The sequence below is a fragment of the Garra rufa genome, chromosome 7 (genome assembly GCF_049309525.1).
Source record: "Garra rufa chromosome 7, GarRuf1.0, whole genome shotgun sequence".
NCBI lineage: Eukaryota > Metazoa > Chordata > Actinopteri > Cypriniformes > Cyprinidae > Garra > Garra rufa.
In genome coordinates this window covers 37,594,017-37,610,253 of record NC_133367.1, presented here as the reverse complement: position 1 = coordinate 37,610,253, position 16,237 = coordinate 37,594,017, and the positions used below count along the sequence as shown (strand labels likewise).

The window sequence follows — 16,237 nt, the reverse complement described above, 5'->3', positions numbered from 1 at the left end:
AGCTCTAGCACAAGACCAAACCAACGAAACTCCCTCCCAGCCGGCAGAAAACTCCAGCGTATCGGCATTCACTGTGATGAGCAGCATTCGTCTAATCCGCTCGCTCGAGGGTTTTGGAAACCTTCACGAGTCACCTATCAAAGGAAGCGATTTAGCTGTGACGGGTACCTAGCTCGCAAAGCACCGAGTCATCTGTTTTTGTCATGCACCGAAGTGCCACTGCACTAAAATAGGTGAATAAAATAATCTTTGCTTAACCTCAAGAACCTGGAATGAAATCTGAAGCATAAAATAAAATAAAATAAAATAAAATGGGTATGAGCTGTAATATTAGTCAAGCTTGCATTAGCAAACACTACTAATACATTCTCATTATAGAACACAATACTAAATTACTATAACAATATGCATCATGATCCACCTACTGTTGTATTCAAAGACTATTGTGAATGCAGGCTATTCAGCGAGAACGCCGTTTAACGAATCGTTTTTAAAGTAAACTGCTCAAATGAATGGCTCTAATTAAGCTGAAGATACGGTAGCTATAATCTGAGAGAGCTCGAGTCTCTCTTTGTTTAAACTCCACATGTCCTCCAGTAATTACTCCCCATTATCAGCACCAAACAGCCAGAAGCTTCACCCAGGAAAGGAACCTGCAACTTGGGTGATATGTGCTACACGCACTGATTGCAAACACACACCTCACACATTCAAACTTCCCAAGAAAAAGCAACAAAACGCACACATGCAATAGTAACTAATCTTGGAAACTCAATGCACATCCTCAACCACATTTACATACAAAGGCTTTCTCGTACAATTGATCACATGACGTCATCTTCTTGGCTGATCAACGATGCGAGGAAACTATGGAACAAAACTAACAGAAGAAGCCATTTAGAACTCATTGTTGCAATAAAAAAATGAGGAATAATTGACCAAAAATGAATTGTGGTCCTTGTTGATTCATAAAATGCAAGTCAGCAGCTACCAACACTTTAAGACTCTAAAAAATATACATGCAATATAAAATTAACCCCTAAATCCTGACAATATATTGAGGTCTTGTGAAGTGAAACAATCGGTCTGTGCAAAAAAAGTGAACATTATTTACATTAATAACATTATTACCTGTAATCTACAGCCTCAAGCAAACAGCCCAGAGTGATGTCTTGTTCATGAACGAATCATTCTTTTTAACCGGTTCTTTTTAGTGACCTGAATGAACCAGTTTACCAAAATGGACTGAACTGTCTGAAAAACTTCATGGCTTGAGCAGCACAGATCTACAAGTTACTCAATCAAAACTCACTTTCAGACAGTCACTCCAACTCAAAAAAACAATATGATCTTAGGATGCTGGTTTTTTGGCAATTCATTCAGTGCTCCAGGACTACCATCAGTCACTCAACTGAGGAAACAGTTCAGACTCAGACTGAAGACAGATGAACCTAGCACTTGAATGAAGGTGTAAAATTTTTTAAGGTTTGTTTAAAAGTTTTTTAAAGGTTTCTCATGGTTTATGTAAAAAGGTGAGTTGACGAAGACATTTGCTTATACTGTACAAGACGCTGTTCAATGGCTATGTAAGCGATCTGGTGACTCGGTTGTTTGAACCAATTCATTGAAACAGACTGTATGAAAGAACCAGTTTGGACTTTGTTGTTTGCCTAAGGCTCTGGATTGCAGGTAACTTTGTAAATACCCTTCAAGGAAAGAAAACAGCTAAAACCAGCCTAAACTGGTGACTGGTTTTAGCTGGTCAAGCTGGTTTTAATTGGTTGGCCAGCCGGTCTCCCAGCCTGACCATCTAAGACCAGCCTGACCAGCTACAGAAGTGGTCAAAACCCTTTTAAAACCAGCCTGCTGACCAGTTCTGACTAAGCTGGATGACCAGCTAAAAGCAGCCAACCAGCTTATGGTGATTGTAGCTGTTTTTTTGTTTTTGTTTTTTTTCAGCAGGGTAGTGGGCAGTTTCTTGCACAAGCTGATTGTTTCACTTCATAAGACCTCAATATATCAACAGGAGCCATGGGTGTTAATTTTGTGTTGCCTGATATGCTTTTTTGAATTTCAAAGTGCTGGTAGCCATGCATCACAAGAGCAACGGTTTCAGCTAAACACGTCTTTACTGTTGTTCTTATGAAGAAAAAAGTCACCTACATCTCGGATGGTGAGCAAATTAACTGCAAATGGTCCCGGCTTCCAAAATTAAATGTTCTTTTGAACCACGTTTGACATCGATTGGCATTGGTTTCCATCCGAAGTTGCTAATTTAACTTATGCGCAAAACTGGAATATTGCATTAAACATTTGCAAATAAGCACCATTTCCATCCTAGTCAAAGAGAAAAAAATCATCACTTCCTGATAAACTGGCACTATATATCACTAAGCAATGTAGGAGAAGCCACTGAATATATTCATGTTCATATATATAATACATTTACAACCAGATGAAACACAATAAATGTGGTCATTACTTTTTGGAGGTGGATGCCTGCTGTCTGGGAGTCATGTAAGATGGTTTCTGGAGGCGACTATAAACAAATACTTTGACGACTTTGCTCGGGCATTTAAGAATGATCATAAAAATATTTGAAATGCTGTGCAACAAGATCGGTTCGCTGGTTAGTCAGGTTATGCTTTTCCAAGTCTTTCCAAGTCGCTGAATGTTTCCATCACCCATTATTCGCACCAGTCAAAAAATGAAGGGATTTTCTTTCGAAATTTAGTGTTTACTTCACTCGTTTCTAATGAGATACTTCAAAATGTGCATAAAAACAGGGTGATGGAAACACAGCGAGTGATAAAAGGAAACTCTTTGGTGCAAAACAAACAAGGGGCCATTCACATAGAGTTAAAAAAATTCAAGCCTTGAGTTTCAAGATTGATTGGCAACCAGAAACAACCTACAGTTACACCACATCTACACTGGACATGAGCATCGAATAAAGTTCACATTCTAAATGACAACACTCAAAGGCCAAGGATATAATTTAGAAGAGAAAAGAAAAATCTGACTGCTAACACCCGTATATATGTCATGACTATGAAATTGCAGCAGTTGTTTAAACGTGGAAAAGGCTTTTAAAACACTGTCACACTAACTACTGTAATCATCCAGGGTCTCCCTCAGAGACGCTCTCTGGAAGCTGAAACCATACCGGTGGGGGCGAGTGTTTGGGAACATCATAGCAGTGAGGTTTCACCACTCTTATGTCTCGGCCTCCGAAATTAATATTCTTTGAAACCATGCGGAGGTGAATAGGAACCAGAATTTTAGATCAAAGCACGTCTGCACAAACACCAATGCAGGTTGCCCTGCGAGCGGCACCACGTGACATTGTCATTATGCATGTTGACACCATGGGGCGATGTGTGGAATTTTTTAGGGTTCTTGGGCATGAATGTACCGGGACTGGAAGCTTTTCAGACCGATTTGGGTTTAGGGAGTTGGGTCATTTTAAGTTCAGCATTCCTGAGAGATGTTTCTTGAATAAGTGCTTACTCAGTTGCAATTGGGTAATGATCCAAACCTTGTCGTTATTATGTTCTTGAGGCTTTCCGAAAGCCTAAATGTTGATGGAAGGGTTTTTGGCAAAAGGGTTAATTGCCTTTGAAAGCACTCAACCTGCCACCGTTTTGTTTTAAATATCCATTTGTTTAATGTAATGCAATCGCGCTTAGCAATATTTACAGGTACATTAACCCAAACCAGTACTTTAAAGTACACCATTAAGCCTCACAGCTGCCAATCACGTCCTTTCATGTGTGCACAGCTGTTCCTTTTAAATATGCATCGGACGTGCTTTGGACTAAACAAATAGGATGACTTTCAAAGCAAGCATGCTAATTAGCATTGCAGTGAGGAAAAGTGAAGATTTTAGATTGTGCTGCCTACCAAGACAACATTTGACAGGTCACCATTTCAAAATGTAGGTGGCAACCTTATGATTTTATGTTTATATTATAGTCTATCCCAGGATGTAGACAAGGTTAGAGAAAATGTACATCCAATATGGTGGACGGCGCAAAACTGAAAAGTGGCAGCAAACAAACAATTTTGCTTGATATTTCTGTCAGCTAGGCATTTTATGCTCTCTAGAGTACTATGTTGTTAGCTTAGCAGCATGCTAACACCAAACCATACTGGAAACAATTATGCGTTAAATAAGAGGAACGCTTAACCAAGGTTAAATTGAGGTTACCATGGTTTAACTCCAGTAACTATTTATTTATTTATTTATTTATTTGTAGTAAAACCATGGTTCATTTTTAAAATGGTTTGTAGTAAAACTGTGGTTGTATAAATGGTAATCATTCTGCCAAAAACCATGTTTACTACATTTTTACTATAATAAGACCATGGTTAAGTTTTATAAGGGTCATAGAATTGTATCACATTGGTAGCTTGGCATCATTTTAACCCAGAACCCATTTGCATCAATTTACTCAATATGTGTTCATGCTTTGCATATTAGAGGACTGAGTCATTAGTTTAGCAATATGCTAACATCAAACCTTACTCCCAGATAGCACACATACGTCTGCAAGTTGTCTGTTAAAGATCTCTTGATCTGGAAAGCATCTGCTGTGTACAAACATCTAACAGATGTCTGAAAGATGTCAGTTTTACATACAATCTAAATCATAAACATCTTAAAGACATCTAATAGACGTCTATTTGACATCTGATAGGTAACATCCAATAGACGTATTGCAGATAAGCAAACGCTCTAAAAAAACATGTCTTCCAGATGTAAATGCAGACATCAAATAGATGTCTCCCAGATGTATGTGTGCTATCAGGGACCAGAATCAACTGCGATGCTACCTGGATAGCACACATACATCTGGAAGACGTCTGCATTTACATCTGCAAGACGTAGTTTGCTCATCTGCAATACGTCTATTGGACATTTCTTATCAGATGTTAAATAGACGTCTATTAGATGTCTTTAAGATGTTTATGATTTAGAATGTATGTAAAACTGACATCTTAAGACACCTGCCAGACGTCTCTACACAGCAGATGCTTTCCAGATCAAGAGATCTTTAACAGACATCTTGGTCTATCTGGGTGGTAAAGGAACTTCTTGTAACTTCGTATTTATATTAATTAAATCACTGCTTCTTTGATAACAGGACAAAACAGGCTAGAGAACTACAAAAACAAAAGTTTATGATATTACTTTGGACTAATCTGTTGAACACACTTAAAAGTATCTATGTTTGCGTTAGTTCTGGAGATTGAGTGGAAAAGTCTTCAAAACTAATAGCAGGTAAAATTGCAGGACATGTTTTCTCCCATATTTCAAGAATTGCTGGGACCTATTTGATGTGACAGGATGTAATGCTGTTGTAAATCTCCAAGAGAACAGTCTAAATTGCCCTGACAAAGAGGGAGATGCATGTTTTTCCCTTTCCTAGACTGGTATAAGGTGGTGTCAGACAGCTCGCGCTATTCGTCTGACAACGGGGGTGTAGGAAGTTTAACAGGGAACAAATTTCAGCATGTTAACCCCTGAACCTTCCTTCTGGCTGTCTCCCGAGCACCACAGGAGATGTAATACATTCCCACCCTCGGGACATGACCATAATTCACAGCAAATTTAAACGGACGGCTAACAACCTGTCATGAGGACATAGTGGATGGCTGGAGAGGTACAAGCAAACCCCTGTGGTGTTAACAACATCTGTCCAGGACTTGAAAGGACTAAGACACATTGCTAGTACCAAATGTATTAATTCCTGAAAATTACACAGATCCATGAACACTGTATCCTTGACACAAAGCTTCTTTCATATTCACCAGGAGTTTCTTTTTCTAAAGACAGGTTATTAATTGAGCAAAGAATTATAGATCATTCTCCCTGAGGTTTTCGAGTGAGACACAGAGTTCTAATTCAAGGCACGTTTAACACTCGCTTTGTCTTTTTACATCAAGCTTGTCATTACTTGCCACAGTTGCGAAGCAATTCACAGCGCTACAAATATGCCATGATTACGCCCATTATTATTTAAAGAGTTATACTTCGAAAACATATAATTACACCTAGTCCACCTTCTATCGTCATAACTCACTTTCCTCTGAATAACTCAACGCAACAAGCAAAGCAGCATCTGGACAAACAAGGCACAATTAGTATAATGAGCGGTTTGAAAATGCCAGCGATGTAAATGGGAGATTAGTCACAGGAAAGACAGCGAAGGAGGACGCTGTGCTCTTCCACATTAGAAGTTCTGTCAAACCATTGTGTGGGCGGTGGAGAAAGGTGGCTTTTGGCATAATCGTTGTTTGTTCAAGTGGACTGAGGCGCTTAAAGATGGATTATTTGATTGCAGTTATCATTGGTATTCAGCATCACTGGGCTCAATCAAATGTTGGGCTCGCTGTTTGCACGCACTTTCGCAAAATGAAAATGTTTTATAAATAATAACACTAAAATGCAAGTACATTAAAAGGATAGTTCACCCAAAAAAAAAAAAAAAATGAATCACAAGAGAGTGGACTGCCACTCGGGTACACGGATATGTGCATAGAGATTACAGTTTATAAAGTTTTAAAAATGGATATTTTTCTTACACAAACACATCAATTCACTTCAGAAGACATTTATTAACCACCCGGAGCCGTGTGGAGTACTTTTTATAATGGATAGATGCATTTTTTGGGGCTTTAAAATCTCAACAGCCATTCATTACCATTACAAAGCTTGGAAGAGCCCAGGACATGTTTAATATTACTCTAAAATATTTGTCTAAAAGAAGAAAGTCATATACACATAGAATGGTTTGAGGGTGAGTAAATCATGGGTGAAATATCACTGTAATTGTGTTTTTTACAACTTCAAAGTGTTGTTACTGATGAAAGATTCATTATTTTTAACTAATGGTGTGAGTTTTGGTTTTGTTTGACCAAAAGTACAGAAATATATAGTATCTTGATGAAATATTTATAAGAGCGTTTACACTTACGTGATAAAGATTCCAGTTTTATCAGAAAAAGCTGGAAAGAAAAGTTTTGTTTTGCACAGAGTTGGCCTCCTCATGGTGGCAGCCATTTTGAGATCACATGACAAGCCAAAAATTAATTGTTTTATCGCTAACACCTGCTATTATGACACTTTTTATCATGTAATTCAATTAAGCACTGCAATGACGATTCCAGTTTTATCAGAAAAAGCTGAAAAGAAAAGTTTTGTTTTACACAGAGTTGGTCTCCTCATGGTGGTGGCCATTTTGGGATCACATGACAAGCCAAAAATTAATTGTTTTATCGCTAACACCTGCTATTATGACACTTTTTATCATGTAGTTAAATTAAGCACAGCGATGAAGATGCCAGTTTTATCAGAAAAAGCTGGAAAGAAAATTTCTGTTTTACACAGAGTTGGTCTCCTCATGGTGGTGGTCATTTTGAGATCACATGACAAGCCAAAAAATTAATTGTTTTATCACTAACACCTGCTATTATGACACTTTTTATCAGTTTTATCAGAAAAAGCTGGAAAGAAAAGTTCTCCCTGCTGAAAAAAACAGCATATGCTGGTTAGGTATGTTTTGGTGCTGGAATGCTGGTTTTAGCTGGTTAATAAACCAGCAAAGGACCAGCACTAACCAGCAAAGGACCAGCATTAACCAGCAAAGGACCAGCAAAGGACCAGCATAAACCAGCAATGGACCAGCATAAACCAGCAAAGGACCAGCATTAACCAGCTAAAACCAGCATCACAGCACCAAAACATACCTAACCAGCATATGCTGTTTTTTCAGCAGAGTTGATCTCCTCATGGTGGTGGCCATTTTGAGATCACATGACAAGCCAAAAATGAATTGCTTTATCGCTAACACCTGCTATTATGATTTATCAGAAAAATCTGGAAAGAAAAGTTTTGTTTTACACAGAGAGATTAGGGGTGTTCAACTTGAACTGCGGCTACAGACGACGGTCAACGAGATCAGCCGGTTGCAGTCAGGGGCGGAGTTGAAAATGTCAATGTCAAGTCGGTAGTGATGGGTCGTTCTTGAACGATTCGTTCATTTTGAACGAATCTTTAATGTGACTCGGGAAGAACGAGTCATCTCGGGGAGTGATTCGTTCAGTCGCACATGCGCAATTGCGCAACTATGAACAAACGACTCAAACCCGAGGACTCGAGAGATGAACTAATCAATTCTGTTTCCGGCTCAGGCAGCATAGGTTAAACTTATGGGGCTGTCACGTGATGAACGAACGACTCGAACCCGAAGACTCCAGAGATGAACTAATCAATCCTCTTTCCGGCTCAGGCAGCATAGGTAAAGCTTATGGGGCTGTCACGTGATGAACGAACGACTCAAACCCAGACAGATAGAGGTGAGGGAGCTAATCATAGACTGAAGACCCAGGTAAACAATGAATTAATCTTTTCTGTTTCTAATACCATTATAGTTTTGTCTTGTTTGTAGTGTGATCAACGTTTGTATAAGCAGTACATGTGTTATGAAAGTAACACGTAGCTTTTTAATTATATTTTGGTAAAATTAATGAAATGAACAAAATTACTCGAAAAAAAGATTTGTTCATTTTGCTGAACGAGACTCAAAGATCCGAGTCGGTAAAATGATCCGAACTTCCCATCACTACAAGTCGGACACTTTCTGCTCTCGGAAGTGATGCTCACGCGGTGTTTGCATACTCTATCACAGATGAAGTGAATAAAATGCAATATTTGTCAAATACATAGACGTTTCAGAAACGTTTTCATGAGCAACAGAAGCACTTTTTATATACTACTAAATACAGCGCATCATACTATTTAAATACTAATAAAGTGGGGGTATATATATGCTTTCATCCATGTTTTATGATAAACATGACTTAAATATAACATTGCGACTACAGGACAAGCTTTGCTGTTCTAAAAACACAGATTTGTGGCCAATATTGGAATAAAAGAAGGTTAGATTAAACCTGAAACACACGTGATCATTGTCATGCTGTGTATTTGGCCAATCGTGAAACAGCCGTGTCGTCATCAAAGCTCTTGCAGTCGTGCTGGATGAATTGCAACGGCTGAGTTAGCCGGCTGGTCTCGAATCGCTATCGTGGTACTTTGATGCCACTCGTGACAGTCACCTGCCGTTGGCGCTCTCTCAAGTCGGACAAAATTTCTAACCAGCGTGCACTGCTTCAATCTGATCGATCTGCGCTGCACTGCGTTAAGTCAAACACACCTTTGGCCTCCTCGTAGTGGCGGCCATTTTGAGATCGCATGACAAGTCAAAAATGAATTGTTTTATCGCTAACACCTGCTATTATGACACTTTTTATCATGTAATTAAATTAAGCACTACGATGAAGATTCCAGTTTTATCAGAAAAAAACTGGAAAGAAAAGTTTTGTTTTACACAGAGTTGGTCTCCTCATGGTGGTGGCCAATTTGAGATCAAATGACAAGCCAAAAATTAATTAATTATTGTTAACATCCGCTATTATGATACTTTTTTTTAATCATGTAATTAAATTAAGCAATGCTTGATCGTGAATATTATTTATTTATTTTTAACACAAAGTGGGTCTTTTCATGGTGGTGGCCATTTTGAGATCATGTGACAAGCTAAAAATGAATCGCTTTATCTCTCTAACAGCTGCTGTTATGACACTTTTGATCACTGAATTAAATTAATAATGGCTCAATGATATTCATATGAGATATAGATTCCAGTTACATCAGAAAAGGCTGGAAAGAATAGTTTTGTTTTACAGAGAGTGGATCTCCTCATGGTGACAACCATTTTGAGATCACATGACAGGCAAATTTTAATTATAATTATTTAATTAATTAATTTCTCACTATTATAACACTTTTTAAAGCATGGAATTAAAATAACCATGGCTTGATCATAAATATGAAATATTCATGAGAAAAAGATAAAACTTTTTAAGAAAACAACTTTTGCTTGGTGACGGTGATCTTGCTAACACTCGTTATTATGAAACTTTTGATAATGGGATTAAATTAATCATCATTTGATCATACATATAATATGAGATAAAGATTCAAGTTTTATCAGAAAAATCTAAATATAAATAAATAAATATATAAAGCAAGCAGTTTTGTTTTACACAGATTGGGTCTCCACATGGAGGATTTTGAGAACAGGCAAAAATTAATTGTTTTATCCTGCTAACACCTGCTATTATGAAACCTTCAAATTATGGAAGTAAATTAATTTTCATATGAGATTCAAGTTTTATCAAAAAAAAAAAAAAAAAAAAAAAACACACAGATTAGGTGTCCTCATGAAGGAGGCCATTTTGAGATCACACATGATAAGCCAAAAAATTAATAGTTTTATCAAAAGTATTCACATTCATTACTCAGGTAGAAGTATAGATACTAGGGTTTAAAAAGACTTCTGTAAAAGTTGAAATATCAACTCAAGCTTTTTACTCAAGAAAAAGTGTAAAAATGTACTGGTTTCAAAACTACTTAAAGTATAAAAGTAAAAGTAATGTAAGGAAAAAAAAAATGTTGAGGTGGCCATTTTGAGATCACCTTACTGTCAGAGTCCTACCACAGCCAGATCCACAAACCACGACCCCTGAAGACACACACACACACGTTCCCAGTCACCTGACTTTTGATTGCACACCTGATTCCACTTACCACACCTCTATAAATACCTGGACTGTTCATTTCACTGGTGTCTGGTCTACAGATCACATACCTAATGATCGTTGAATCTCCATGACTGTTTTGGACTCTGTGTTTCCCTGTCACCTCTGTTGGATCTATTTACCAGGACATTGGAACTTCTCAGATAAGAATACTCACCTCAAAACCTGCTGCAATATACTTACCGTTTGTCAATAAACTCACCTTTTATGTTTTATACTTGCCTCCGTCTCTGCCTCCTTATATGCTGTGACAGAAGACCAGACCTACAACAACAAAATGGACAACAAAGAAGCACCCGCACCAAATCAACTCACCGAACTTATCAAGGCCTTCAAGGCGGCACTAACACCACCTCCCACGCCGCCATCTGCCTCAGGAAGTCCCATGGCTCTACCAAACACGTTTTCAGGAGAAGCGGCTGAGTGTAGCGGTTTTTTGCTTCAAGTCCAACTATACATCAAGATGCAACCACAGCAATTCACCACTGAGGATTCGAAGGTAGCATTTCTGGAAAAGCTCACCAATGGGCTAAGTCTATATGGAAGGCCGATACTCCCATAATTCGATCCTTTAAACAATTTACATGTCACTATTCTGAGGTTTTCAGCACAACTACAGATGTACTCCCCGTCTCTGATCAACTGTTCCGGCTACGACAAGGTTCATCTTCCATTCATGAATACACGCTTCACTTTCGGACGCTGGCGGCGGCTAGCGGGTGGAACGAGATCTCACTGCTGGGTGCCAATAGGCATGGTCTTCACCTGGATATTCGCGCCGCTATGGCGATTTATGATGATTCCATCGGGTTGGAGGCTTTTCTACAGCGTGCTATGAGGGCAGCTTGCTCTCCAGTACCAGAACCCATGCAAATCGACTCGACACGCCTACCATGGTCAGAACGCCAACGTAGAATTAAGGACAAACTCTGCCTATATTGTGGGAAATCTGATCATCTTCTCTGGACCTGTCCTGTCAGACTCTCAGGTCTAATGGTGAGTACTATCCAATCAGGAATCGAAACGGCTCATCTGACTTTAATTCCTGTGATTGTTCATACTGCTGAACGAAATCTCTGTGTATCTGCCTTACTTGACTCAGGTTCGTCCGGAAACTTCATTTGACAAGAATGCCTAGACCTTCTTCAATTACCACATCACCGCCATAATCCTGAGCTCTCCGTCAAGACCATACAAGGAAAACCACTCGGACATGGACTGATTCGGTATTCATCACCATTTCTCACTCTGCAAGTTGGATTTTTTCACCAAGAACAAATCAATTTCTGGTACTGGAGAATTCAACCGTTGACATCATCCTAGGATGTCCGTGGCTCCATAAACACCATCCGGAACTCCGCTGAGACCCCTGTGACATCATCGGTTGGAGTAAGCATTGTCTTAAGAACTGTTTTACTCACTTACCATCTCTAGTTTCAGCTCCTTTGGCCGTTGCATCCACCAAGATTGTTAGCCCCATCCAGTGGGACATCGACACCTGGATCCAAGAAGCCACTCTCCAAGAGCCTGTTCCGCCGGAATGTCCAGAAGGCAAGATCTACGTTCCCAGCTCCCAACGTCAACACCTTCTGGACACAGTTCATCAATCTCCGGGCTCTGGACACCCAGGTAGCAGACGGACTCTCTCGCTAATCTAATCTCGTTACTGGTGGTCCAGTATGAACCGTGATGTCACCAGGTACGTCCAAAGCTGCTCAGTCTGTGCTTCCACTAACACTCCTAGTCATCTGCCCACAGGAAAGCTGGTGCCACTACCCATTCCACAAAGACCCTGGTCCCATCTCGGGGTAGACTTTGTGACGGATCTCCCGGACTCAGAAGGTAACACCTGCGTACTGGTAATAGTAGACCGTTTCTCGAAGGCCTGCAAGTTTATCCCCCTGTCAGGCCTACCCACGGCAATGGACACCGCCAAGCTACTATTCCAGCACGTATTCCGTCACTTCGGTCTCCCCGAGGTGATTGTGTCGGACCGGGGTCCACAGTTCATTTCCCATGTCTGGAAAGCATTCTTCAAATCACTTGGTGTTTCTGGCAATCTCTCTTCAGGATACCACCCTCAAACCAACGGCCAGATTGAGAGAAAGATCCAAGAGCTTGGGTGTTACCTCCATCATACTGTTCTGCAGACCAACACAGCTGGAGCAGGTTCCTCCTGTGGGCTGAGTATGCACAGAACTCCCTACGCCAGGACACCACCGGACTAATACCCTTCCAGTGCATACTCTGTTTTCAGCCTCCGCTGTTCCCCTGGACGGAGGAACCCACGAATGTTCCAGCTGTCGACTACTGGTTTCGAGAGAGTGTGGGACTCAGCTCACCGTCACCTCCAACGAGCCATCAGACGCCACAAGGAATTTGCCGATGCACGTAGAGGACCAACTCCATCATACCAACCTGGAGATGAGGTTTGGTTATCTACGAAGGACATTAGGCTGAGGTTTCCTTGTCGGAAGCTGAGTCCCCACTACATCAGTCCATTCGAGGTCCTGAGGCAGATCAATGAAATGACATATCAGCTTCAGCTCCCACCCAGGTACAGAATCCATCCCACATTTCACGTTTCTCTCCTTAAACCCTATTTTCCCTCTGCTACAGAGAACCTCGGAGCTGAAGCTGACCTCCTCCTGAGATCCTAGATCAACCCTCCGTCTACACCATACAAGAGATCCTGGATTCCCGACGTCGAGGTAGTCGCCTGGAATATCTCATCGACTGGGAGGGGTACGGACCAGAGGAAAGATCTTGGGTGGCCCGAGACGATATCCTCGATCCCCAGCTTCTGACGGACTTCCATCAGAGCCACCCCGAGTGTCCTGCCCCTCGTGGTCGAGGTCGCCCTCGACGTCGGAAAGGGGCGTCGGGAGCCGCCCCTGGAGGAGGGGGTAATGTCAGGATCCTACCACAGCCAGATCCACAAACCACACCCCCTGAAGACACACACACACACGTTCCCAGTCACCTGACTTTTGATTGCACACCTGATTCCACTTACCACACCTCTATAAATACCTGGACTGTTCATTTCACTGGTGTACAGATCACATCCCTAACGATCGCTGAATGTCCATGACTGTTTTGGACTCTTGTGTTTCCCTGTCACCTCTGTTGGATCTATTTACCAGGACATTGAAACTTCTCAGATAAGAATACTCACCTCAAAACCTGCTGCAATGTACTTACTGTTTGTCAAACTCACCTTTTATGTTTTATACTTACCACCGTCTCTGCCTCCTTATATGCTTTGACACTTACAAGCAAAAAAATAATCACTTTATCTCACTAACATCTGTTATTATGACACTTTAGATCATGGAAATTAATTATGGCTTAATAAGAAATATTTATATGAAATACAGATTTAAGTTTTATCAGAAAAAGCTAACAAAAAAATGTTTTAGAGAGTGGGTCTTCACATGATGGCAGCCATTTTGAGATTGTCAAGCCAAAAAATGAATCACTTTATCTCGCTAACACCTTATTTTACGTTACTATTGATCTTGAAATAAACTAGTCGTGGCTGACTGTGAATTACATATTTCTAGTAACATTTTTTTAAAGTAAATCTTTGATTTTGTGTGATGCAGCATCCACACCACTAGGTGGCAGTATAAATCTAAGACAACAATTATATTACAACCCATTTTATCTCAATATTTGACAAGAAAAAAGGACAGGATTTAATTTTATCATTACAAATGTTTGAAATATAAAAAGTAGCCTTTCAAACCTGAGTTATTGATTAGCATATGCTAGCCATAACTTCAGTCAGCATTAAAGGGGTCCTATTATGCTCTTATTCAAAGTCTTTATTTTGTTTTGGGGGTGCACTAGAACGTGCTCTCATGCTTGGTGGTTCGAAAAACGCATTATTTTTCACATAAGTTACATTATTACAATAGCTTTCTCCCCAGCCTGGCACAAATGGCTCGATTTAGTTCTGGGTTTGATGAAGGCCAGCCTTCCAAATGTGTTGTGATTGGTTAGCAGTCCCACTGCGTTGCAATTGGTGAACAGCTTAGACAGCATTCAGTACTGCCACGCCCCTTCCCAAAGCAGCAAGTTTCGTGTAGCACTGCGCAAGCTAGATTAAAGTGATCCTTATGTTTTACATATGGATATTATTCTTACAAAAACACATCGGATTACTACAGGAGGCCTTTATTGTTATTTGTCTGAAAGAAGGAAGTAATTTACATCTAGGATGCATGGAGGGTGAGTAAATAATATGCTGCAGTAGTATTGGTCCTTTCATCAGCCTATGAGATGTGCATGTGTTTTGACCCTCTATACCGCACACGTCACCGACGCGGCTCCGATACAGCGACCAAAGCAGTTTGCGGACACTTGAGTCAATGCTTGCATTTATACCAGCCGCCCTGCAACTCGCTGAAGCATCCCAGAAAAGGCAGTTTCTTTTGTTTTACTAAACAAACAAAGTTACCTACATCTTGGATGCCCTGAGGGTAAGCAGATAAACATCAAATTTACATTTTTGGGTGATCTATCCCTTTAACAAATTTACCATTAATACATTTGGAAACTCTGGCCTCAAAGAGAAAAAAAAATACACAGAAGGGTGTGAAGATGAATAGCTTAAGCCCATAAAGCATGCAGATGGTATCAGACTGAAGGATGTTGAGGTGTTTTACAGGATTGTAATTGTTGACAGGATTATGGGAGAATGTAACCTGGCTGTGGAACTGAAAAATAGTCGTACAAGCTCAGGTAACAAGAAAAGCCAAGCGTGTGTATGGATGATAAGATCTCTCAATCTCAGCTAGCGCCTGAGCATCATTACATACACACACACACACACACACACACACACACACACACACACACACACACACACACAGTCGTTGCGTCTGTGGCCCCCGCTGGGAGAACATTAGACTGAGCTCTGTTGCGTGACGGCTTCCTCTGCTCCTCTTCATTAGATCAGCGTCCCCTGACTCACTCAATGAAGGCCATAAATATGGTTTTCATCTCCAAATACTGTCATTCATAAGCAGTGAAAAAAAAACACAGTGGGAATCTACATACATGTTACTTTATGCAGATTTAAACGCATGAAACAGCAATTATAACACATAGAGGCTCACACTGCTTTATGCAATCGATATTTAAGACCCTTTATTGCCATAGTAACGGCAGCTTTAGGAAAGAAGTCGCATGCATTATACACTTTTTACACAAAGTGCTTTGGTGTATGAGATGGAGATACCATGGTACTGGATGATTGCGGAGTTTAGGTACTTCAAAGAAAAATATTACAGAGTAATTATCTGTCAGGAAAATGTTAAGAACAAGAACATCAAAACCATATTTCAGAAAGAAGAAATAATATTTTGCAAATTATGTCTATTTCAGAGGATTTTTGTGACATTATTTTCAACAACTAACCATATTTTCCTCCCAATTTTGATGTTTTACTCATTTGATATTTTAATAATAATAATAATAATTTAATAAAGATAAAATGGATTGTTCTTTAATATATTAATAATAATAATAATAATAATAATAAATTGTTATTTTATAAAAA

The 16,237-nt window shown here is 39.9% G+C and overlaps 1 protein-coding gene across 1 annotated transcript in view; it reads right to left on the bottom strand.

Annotated features, from left to right (window-relative positions):
* Positions 1 to 16,237, bottom strand: part of LOC141338150 (glutamate receptor-interacting protein 2-like) — a 163,246-nt gene that overhangs the window by 56,375 nt on the left and 90,634 nt on the right. The window lies entirely within an intron of this gene.